The sequence below is a fragment of the Furipterus horrens genome, unplaced genomic scaffold (genome assembly GCF_987537825.1).
Source record: "Furipterus horrens unplaced genomic scaffold, mFurHor1.1.pri manual_scaffold_4, whole genome shotgun sequence".
NCBI lineage: Eukaryota > Metazoa > Chordata > Mammalia > Chiroptera > Furipteridae > Furipterus > Furipterus horrens.
The window spans coordinates 105,503,234-105,511,779 of NW_028327174.1; the positions used below are offsets into that span (position 1 = coordinate 105,503,234).

Here is an 8,546-nt window from a genome sequence, read left to right on the forward strand (position 1 = left end):
GTTTAAACATTACTCTGTGTTTCTTTTAAAGATTTTATTTGTTTTTAGAGAGAGGGGAAGGGGAGGAGGAAGAGGAAAAGAGACATCAATGTGAGAGGGAAACATCTATCAGTTGCCTCTAGTACACCCGCTGACCAAGGGACTGAACCCACAACCAAGGCATGTGTCCTCCCTGGAAACCTTTCACTTTGAGGAATGACACGAACCAACTGAACCACACTGGTCAGCGTGAATTACTTTACATTTTCTGTCCAGTGCTAGACTATCTCTAAGACAAAAATCTAAGACACACACATAAAAAATCTAAAACAAAATCTCTAACACTGTAACACAAAATAATGCCTTTAAATATATAAAAAATGGATCATTCCAAATATTAAAAACAAAAATATAACTTAGAATTTAATTATGCATCATTTAGTAACCTTAGCTGTAAACTCTAGTGAGGATAAAGTATGCTGAGCTGGTTTTGCTGTGTTTGGCTTATTATGGTTAATTAACTATTCATTTAAAGTTAGAGATTGATAAGTAATGTCGCCATTGGATGTAAACATCATATCAGATACATTAATGCTAGATTTTTCTATAAGATATTTTCCAGAAGGAGGGAGGAGTAAATGGAGAGCCCACAACATGAAATTGAGAAGACATCTGTCAAAGTGGCCAAACCTCCAGTAGGCTGAATAATAATTATGAATCTATTACTGTTGATACATTACATAAAGCAGTGGGAATAGAAAGCTTTTCAAATTACACAGAGAGTAATCAACAGCCACAACAATAGACTCATGTCCTCACACCTGCTGTGTGCCTCTCATGGGAATATGTGCATCTCCAAGCCTGTATTTATTGGCAAGACAAAGCCACTTTTTTCATCTTTAGTTTGGCTTTCAAATTATAAAATAAACCATTGGTTAAGTCAATTCTACAACACGGGTGATGAAATCATTCTGTTAATAGAGGCATCCTCTGCCTCCTGTCCTCAACATCTCAAGGTCAATTACTAAAGCTTGCTCTTTTGTGATCTCTTTCTCTCCCTGGTCTCTATGTCATAAATCACATATTTTAAGAAAATTCAAAGAAATGTAAAAGTCTCAAAATTCACCTCAAGGGAAGGGAGAGACAGAGGCAGAGGGAGAGAGAGAGGGATGGAGGAAGAGACAGGAAGAAAGAGAATGAAAAAAATGTGGGAGGTTTCTTTAGAATTTTGAATAAAATGTAAGATAGAAATTTGTTTATTATTATGAGAATAGAAATTTAGCTCCTGTGAATCAGGCTGTAGGTTTAAAATCTATTTATCCTAAACCATAAGCTACCAAGTGCTGGCTTTTATAGCTAGATAAATAGATAACTTGGTCTGCATCAATTGTAGACAAAAAATGAAGTGTCCAATTTCATGTCCACAGATATATCGTCCATTCTGGAGAAAGCATAGCTGTTAACATTGATCGGAGTTAAGGTAACTGAGTTTCCTGTAAAACCTTTAATCTCATTTGCATTCTACCTATACAAAAATGATAGTTGGTACCACTTTAGCCACTTGATGTGAATTTTAAAAAGGCACCACTTCCTCAAGGTATGTTTTTTTAATTTTCCATAAATATGTAATAAATTTACAAATATGTTCTAACTAACAAATGAAGTGGTCCCTAAACATGTGCAGTACTCCACTCATTACAACCAAATGCAACTATTTTGGTAAGTTGTGTGTAATTAGTTCCCCACAATTCCAATTAATTGGTTCTTGGCCATTCCACACTCTGCTATATTCACCTAGGTACATCTTGATCTTGTATTTTCATCCAATCTAAATACTTCTGACATACCATTTTGCAAATTACATGACAACTTACATACCAGTAGAATTTGGGGCAGACATCCTGGGCCATATTTACTTATACTTGCACTTTGGTTCTGACTCCATCCACTTCCTTGCTCTTGACTACATCTCTTATGTAAGTATTTGTTTACAGCATGTTCTTGATAGTAATCAAACTGTATTTTATGTCTTACATACACACACACACACACACAGCCTTCAAAGACGCACGGATAAAAAGGGTCACTTTTGGATGTAAAACTAGAGTTAAAAAAATAAGAAGATCCCTCTAAAAATTATATGTGTCAAGAGATGCTTGCAGGGAGAAACAAGATGGTGGAGGAGTAAGTGGAAGCTACACTAACTTCCTCCTAGAACTAGTCTGGATTTATAATGTAATTTTGGAGAAATCATCTGGAATAACCAACCGAACACCAGCTGGAGAGAAATCTTATAACCACGGAGAGGCAGAAAAGGCCGCTACATCACAACGTGACCGGTAGAGAGTGCAGAGATGCGGAAGGGCTGGCATCACACGGGTAGCAGCTGAAGGGACTGAGAAACAGCTCAGCAGCCGGGGATTCCCCCTGAGAAGGGCAGGGTCTAAACCCCCAGCCGAGTTTCCCAGCCTACAGCAACAGAGTGGGAAGTAAAATAGTATCCAGCTGAGAAAAGAGAAAAGCCACAGGGTTTCTTGTTAGCCGGAGAGAAACAGCTGAAGAAAAAGAGCTCTTAAGCGGATCACATATGAAAATATTCTGCCCTCATTTACCCTGGGCACAAGCAGAGGGAAGACAGAGAGGACAGGAAATGCTTGGGGAGAGTTTGGTGTGGTGGCTTTGAGGGGAGAGCTGGGGAAGTGGCCAGCTGGGTCCCAGTGCTGACTCATCCCCACACTGCAGGCAGACCATTCCCGGCCAAGTGGCGTCAGCCTGAGGGGAAGCAAAGGCCCTGCCTACAGGAATTAAGCTGCCACACCCACGGTCCTTAAGCCTGACAGCTAATCACAGATTGAGTAGATTAACAACTAAAAAAGTCAAACGAAGGCAGTAGATCCCTGAAAGTCTCCAACAGGCTGCCTAGGCCCAGACTGGTACAGGATCTGACGCCACCAGGGGCAGATCCAGGAAGTGCAGATCATTCTAAGAAGCACCAACAAACAATAGGAGTCACAAAAATAGGGAGACAGAGAAACAACCCTCCATCAAAAGGAAAGGTAGAGTCCCCAGAAAGAGTGCTAAATGAAATAGAGGGGAGCCAAGTATCAGATATGGAATTGAAAGCATGGGTTATGGAGAAGCTCAATGAGCTCAGCGGAAACTACAAAGAACTCCAGAAGAACTATAAGGAACTTACTGAGAATTATACCAGCATCAAAAAGGACATGGAAGCTATCAATAAGAGTCAGGAGGAAATGAAGAATACGATCTCTGAATTGAAGAACACAGTAGAAGGAATTAAAAACAGGCTAGAGGAAGCAGAAGATCGGATCAGCAAGCTGGAGGACAATGTAGACAAAAACTCACAGACAGTTCAACAAAATGAAAAAAGACTGAACAAGACTGAAGAGGCTCTAAGACAGCTGCAGGACAACATGAAACGTAATAATATCCATATCATAGGAATTCCAGAAGGAGAAGAAGAAGAGCAAGGAATAGAAAACCTCTTTGAAAAACTAATGACAGAAAACTTTCCTAACATGAGGAGAGAAAGAGTCACGCAAGTCCAGGAAGCACAGAGGGTCCCAATGAAGATGAACCCCAAAAGGCCCACTTCAAGACACATCATAATTAAAATGCCAACATTCAAAGACAAAGAGAGAATCCTAAAAGCAGCAAGAGAGAAACAACTAATAACACACAAGGGAGCTCCAATCAGGCTATCATCAGATTTCTCAGCAGAAACACTACAAGCCAGAAGGGAATGGCAAAAAATATTCCAAGCAATGAAAAACAAAGGCCTACAACCAAGAATACTCTACCCAGCAAGGCTCTCATCCAAAATGGAAGGTGAAATAAGGAGTTTACAAGACAAAAGAAGGCTAAAAGAATACATCTCCACCAAACCAGCATTGCAAGAGATGCTAAAGGGTCTGCTTTAAGAAGATGAAGAAACAGAGAGAGACAGAGAGGAACACGAGTACAAAGGGGGAAAATGACAATGAATAAGTACTGAAAGAAAGAAGGAACTTCTACCATTTGCAACAACATGATTGGAACTAGAGAGAATTATGCTTAGCGAAATAAGCCAGGCAACAAAAGAAAATTACCTTATGCTATCACCTGTTACAGGAAACTAATGAACAACACAAACAAATGAGCAAAATTGAACCAGAGGTATGTAAACGAGGAATAAACTAACAGTAACAAAGGGGGAGATGGGAGGGAGAGAAGTGGTAAGAAGGGGAAGGGTCTAGTCAAAGAACATGTATAAATGACCCATGGACATGGACCACTGGGTGGAGACTGAATGTGGAAGAAGTGGGGGGCAGGGTGCAGGGAAGCAAGAGGGGGAAAAAAGTGAGACAACTGTAATGGAAAAACAAGCAAACAGAAAATTTTTTAGTGGGGGGAAAAAATAAAAATATAAAGAATAGAAATGCAAGTTCAGTGAATAATAGAAGGACAAGGATTTTCCTTCACACTGTATATTTTTCTCCCTATATGATCCCTCCAGAATTTGGCATTCTAAAGATGTAAGTAATGACCTAAGTTTCTTTGCATAAAACTAATAAGACCAGTTGTTAATAGAGGGTTTTTTTTTTTCTTTTTTAACTAAGGCTTTGAATGGAATGTCATGCCTAAAGGAGACATGCTTGGGCTTTGGTTGTTACCAAAAAGCCCTGAGCAACTGGGACTGACTTTCAAAGGTAATAAAAGTCCACGAGATAAAAGGCCTGGTACCTTGGTTGGATGTGTGGTCCATGGCAATCTTTCCAGGGAAGGAATGAAGGTTGTTTTCCTGAAAGATGGCTAGAAGGGACCTTAAGGCACAATGGAAAACCAGGAGGACCTGGAAAAGACAGGTGTTTACAGGCAAGGCTGAATGCCAGGTATGTTGATCTGCTTCTGTGCCTTGAAGGGGAGACTGAAGGTCACCCTAAATGTTCCTTGCGTAAGTTCCAGCAAAGCAGAACTAAAGATCATAAGTGATCATTTGCTGCTCTTGTTGTGTTTATGCAATTGAACAGGATAAATTAAAAATGGACTTAATGCAGTCCCTTTAATGTCAAGGAGAGTAATCTTAGGGAGAAAAATCACGATTCAAAGATCACAATGCCCAGTGGTAGACTATAAAGTAGTGCAACTAACCGTCTTTAAAGTTTCTTTTCATTTAAAGTATGTTTTCATTTGAAAGTTAAACTATGTCTGTGGCATTATCAAAGATGTTTAACTTACAGGCAAGAAGAATGTCAAATGCCTTGCAACTGGATGTCTTTCCAATAAGACAGTCCTACAGATCTATAAACTTGTGTGTGGGTTATGTTACATAAATTAACATGTGTTTTCTGTTTTCAAAGGACATAAGCCTATGATCTCATTACCTGAGTGATTATCTGTACGTATAGGCCTCACTTAATCCTGTCTGCATCGCTGCCTCCTGAGAATCAATGGTTTGGCTGAACTAAGTGGCTGGGTTGGTGAAGAACGGGGTGGTCTGTGGGCTTCACTTTAAAACTGGTTTCTCTTTTCTATCCTAATGGCTTAGACAGAAAGAGCCCAGAGGCCTGAGAGGGGGGAAACCTAAAATATTTCCCTCAGTCCAAACTAAGTATATTGGGCAAAAGGGTTTTGGACAGGTGAGATGTACCTGACATACCTTCCTCCAAAGAAGCCCTTATTTTCCCTAATGTGGGACATTGAAAAATTAATATCTGTCTTTTGTCATCTAGTGTTTACGGATTGAATGATGTCCTTTAACCCTGTTGCCCCCAGAATACAACAAGGATGCCAGCCTGTTAAACCAAGCATGCCGTTGTCCAGAGACAGCCAACCAACCTGGAGTCTGCACAATCCTTCCCCTTGTGGGAAGGCCACCCTCCCCTCCAAACCCCCACTCTTATTAGGGATTTCTTGACCCACGGGTAGAGGTAGGACGACGACCATGTCCAGCTTGAAGCAGCTAGAGGAGCTCGAGACCTTCGTCCATTGTCCTTTATAAGATTGTAAAGGGTCTTAAGTCTGAGAGGGAGGGATTGTTATTTTTTATTGTTAAAATATTTAAATAAATAATTAATTATTTTTAAAAAAGAAGAAGAATATATGAAAGGGTGAGGCATTTTCAATTGTGTTCGCAGCCGACGTCGCTCTCTAACGCCAGCGCCTCCTTCAGCTCACAGAGCTCCAGCCGAAGGAAAAGGGGGGTAACTAAAGAGATCTCTCTGCCATGGCTCGTACAAAGCAGACTGCCCGCAAATCCACCGGTGGTAAAGCACCGAGGAAGCAACTGGCTACCAAAGCCGCTCGCAAGAGTGCGCCCTCTACTGGAGGGGTGAAGAAACCTCATCGTTACAGGCCTGGTACTGTGGCACTCCGTGAAATTAGACGTTATCAGAAGTCCACTGAACTTCTGATTCGCAAACTTCCCTTCCAGCGTCTGGTGTGAGAAATTGCTCAGGACTTCAAAACAGATCTGCGCTTCCAGAGTGCAGCTATTGGTGCTTTGCAGGAGGCAAGTGAAGCCTATCTGGTTGGCCTTTTTGAAGACACCAACCTGTGTGCTATCCATGCCAAACGTGTAACAATTATGCCAAAAGACATCCAGCTAGCACGCCGCATACGTGGAGAACGTGCTTAAGAGTCCACTATGATGGGAAACATTTCATTCTTTAAAAAAAAAAAATTTCTCTTCTTCCTGTTATTGGTAGTTCTGAACGTTAGATATTTTTTTTCCATGGGGTCAAAAGGTACCTAAGTATATGATTGCAAGTGGAAAATAGGGGACAGAAATCAGGTATTGGCAGTTTTTCCATTTTCATTTGTGTGTGAATTTTTTTAATATAAATGCGGGGACATAAAGCATTAATGCAAGTAAAGATGTTTCAGTGAACAAGTTTCAGCAGTTCAACTTTATAACAATATAAATAAACGTGTTAAATTTTTCTGGACAATGCCAGCATTTGGATTTTTTTAAAACGAGTAAATTTCTTATTGATGGCAACTAAATGGTGTTTGTAGCATTTTTATCATACAGTAGATTCCATCCATTCGCTATACTTTTCTAACTGAGTTGTCCTACATGCAAATACATGTTTTTAATGTTGTCTGTCTTCTGTGCTGTTCCTGTAAGTTTGCTATTAAAATACATTAAACTATAAAAAAAAAAAAAAGGGTGAGGCAGGGGAGCTTGTATGTACGACCCATGGGCATGGACTTGGAGAGGGGATTGTTGGGGAAGGGGGGTGCTGGGCGGAGGGGAGCAAAGGGGAAAAAACTGGAACTATTGTAACAATATAATCAATAAAATACACTTAAAAAAAAAAGAGATGCTTGCAGATATTTTATTGAGAACCTGGGAAGTACTCGAATATCACAATGCTATCCTTAAGTGTGAAATGTAACTAAAGCAATTGCTACTAAAGAAAGCAGGCTGTATACAAACACAAGAATGTTCAGTGTTTATCCTATACTACCTAATGGAAACTACTCCCTTGCCATAGAGGTCTGTCCTACTTATTTAGACAGAAATGTCCTTCCTTTCCGTCGTCGTCGGCAGCCGTCCGTCTCGAGAGACGATGGCGTAGCTTCTTGAGAGTCTATCTGCACCGCCGAGAATGGCTGTGCAGTCCGACTCGGGAGTGACAATCCCTGCCGCACTTGTTACAGGTGAAGGCAGATGGCTGTTGTTGCTGCTGTTGACGCTGCTTCCACCTCGATCTTTTCTGGGCCGCCTCCTCGTTGCGCGCAGCCTCTGCGCGTGACGTACCTTGCCTGACCGCGAGCCTCCAGGCTAGGCGGTCGTCTGCTTGAACTTCCCATGTGTTGAGATTGATGGAGCATTGTGTCATGTCCTTTTTGCAGATGTCTTTGAACCGCAGTTTTGGGCGCCCTGTCATCCTCTGGCCTTCTGCTAGCTCGCCGTAGAGGAGGTCTTTGGGGATACGGCCTGGATCCATTCTTTTGACATGGCCGAGCCACCTGAGGCGTCTCTCGCTAAGAACTGCATGCAAACTGCTCATATTGGCTCACTTCAGCACCTCGGTGTTGGGGACCTTATCCTGCCAGGCGACATGCAGGACGCGTCGCAGGCACCTCATGTGGAAGCTGTTGAGTTTCCTTTCGTGCCTTGCGTAGGTGGTCCACGTCTCGCTGCCATAGAGGAGAGTGCTGAGTACGCAGGCTTGGTAGATGCGCAGTCTGGTTTTCTCAGTGAGGCTGGAATTGTTCCACGCTCGCCGGTTCAGTTTGGCCATAACTGTGGCTGCCCTGGCGATTCTCCGGTTGACCTCCAAGTCGACTGACAGAGAGCTCGAGATGGTGGACCCGAGGTAAGTGAAGTCGTTGACAACCTCCAGGGTGGATCCGTCGATGGTGATGCATGGGGGAGTCCCCGTGCCTTGAGCCATAACATTCGTCTTCGTCAGGCTGATGGCTAGTCCGAACTCCTTGCATGCGTGGGAAAGGCAAGTGACTAGCTGCTGGAGTCCCTCTTCGGAGTGTGATGTCAAAGCTGCGTCGTCGGCGAAGAGCATCTCACGGATGAGCACCTCTTTGACTTTGGTCTTGGC

General features: G+C 42.2%; 1 pseudogene; it reads left to right on the forward strand.

Moving 5' to 3' along the window:
- Positions 1 to 6,119: 6,119 nt before the first annotated feature.
- LOC150012607 (histone H3.3A-like) lies at positions 6,120 to 6,854 on the forward strand (annotated as a pseudogene).
- Positions 6,855 to 8,546: the final 1,692 nt, after the last annotated feature.